This window comes from Trichinella spiralis (assembly GCF_000181795.1).
Source record: "Trichinella spiralis strain ISS 195 chromosome Unknown Scfld2159, whole genome shotgun sequence".
NCBI lineage: Eukaryota > Metazoa > Nematoda > Enoplea > Trichinellida > Trichinellidae > Trichinella > Trichinella spiralis.
In genome coordinates this window covers 31,976-33,842 of record NW_003529098.1, presented here as the reverse complement: position 1 = coordinate 33,842, position 1,867 = coordinate 31,976, and positions in this window count along the sequence as shown.

The window sequence follows — 1,867 nt, the reverse complement described above, 5'->3', positions numbered from 1 at the left end:
CACCCCGTGTCAAAAAATGCACACCACAACGGTGGGTGCGGGCATTCTCCCCTCTGGCAAATTTTTCTCCCCGCGGCTGTTTTTACCCCATCCATGTACGTCGTCGAGTTATTTTTACGCAGAAATTCCGCTAACGCTTTCTGCGGGTCTATGACAATGGAAGGGTTCGATGGGTTGGACATGACTGCTCGAATTCCATTAATTGTGATAATGCGATGGACAAATATGCATCCAAAATTCACAATTAGAAATGGCTGAGTTTGGTGTGACGTATTGCCGACGGTTCTTGTTCGTAGTTGCTAATATGCACTACACTCTCTACCTGCTTTTTGACTGTTACAATATCATCAGGAAAGCGTGAAGCCGGAAGAAAGGGAAGCAACGCAGGCGGAAGCCAAGCGGAGATGACCGCGCGGGGAAACCCACCGTTGGACACCGACTCGTCGTCGCTTAGCGACGAATGCGCTAATAGCGCGATTGCGGATGTGAATGAGCCTGCCTGAGAGAGCGGCTCGTTACATTGGCATGAAGGCCCGCATATCAGAACACCAACTACTTCGACCCTTCTCCGATAGTATGGTGATCAAGGCAGCATCAGCCAGAAGAACTGGCAAGAGCAATAAATGATGTGGGATTGCCTGTCGCAGTGTTGATCCAGCAGAACTGGACCAGAGGTTTAATTACTTCTAAACTTAACTTTAACAGTTTGTCGATTTCATCAAGAATTATTATTAGAACAGTAAAGATGAATTTATCTGATAAATTGTAGTTCTCTGCATTTCCATCTTTAAAAAGCGTTCTCATTAAAAGATTTGATGCAATAAATGATAACATGCGATGTGCACTTTGTCATAGATTTTGCCAATAGATATGAACCATTCTTCAAGTTACTTAGCGGTGGTATCAGATTCGGTAGCGCAATTTTTTTTTGTTAATAAGTCGAGGTTTCAAGTCTTGCAACCCGCCATCCCAACTCGGTAAACTGCCGATTCGTTGTCAGTTTTACAGCATAACGAACGAACATCGAGTTTTTGATATCCAGGATGTTGTTATTTTGTTCTGGGACTTGGGCGTTGTGTTGGAATTCGAAAGCCATGCTGATCTCAACTGATCTTTCTATGTCCACGCGCAGGTTTTACAAGGTTCAAGGCTGATTCATTCATACCACGCTGGATGCTGTTTCGATCATCATACTATCAGAGAAGCGGCGAAATAGGCGGTGTTCTAATGTGCAGGCCTTCATGTCAATGTCTTCATGAATTGGGAAAATGAACGCAGTCGAACAAAATGTTGTTTCTGTGGACAGGTTATTGAAATGCTTGCTGTTTTGGTTCACAAGTTGATGGAACATTTGAATGACCGTCTAATTCCTCGTTAGCATTCTATTATAGAAAAAGAGAATGCAGATGAAGTTGACGACGAGCAAAAAATACTGGGCTACGCAGCATTAAGCACCGCGTTTATGTATTAACTAGGCCAAAGCTTTCGGTGGTGTTTTTGGATTTTTTATCTGTGACAATGCTTGTAGCCCTCTGGTAGGAACTGCTGACTGTATCTGACTTCAAACAGATTGGACGCTCAGATGGTTTTCATGGCCGTTCACGATGCCAGTCTGGTCGAACAGTGACGGAAATGATTCGAAACTTATGAAAGTACAGAATTGGATTTTGGAATAAAGCTTGACTACGAAAAGATCCAGAGGTCAGCCACATGATGAACAGGTTCTGGTCCCAGCGGTACTGAATCACTCTGCATGAGGGAATCCTGTGCCGTGTGTTGGGACATGAACAACAATGAGAAGAAGAAACGCCGCAGTTTATCCCCTAGCTGTTGATGGGTGAAGTCTTAAAAGCCACATGGAATCCCC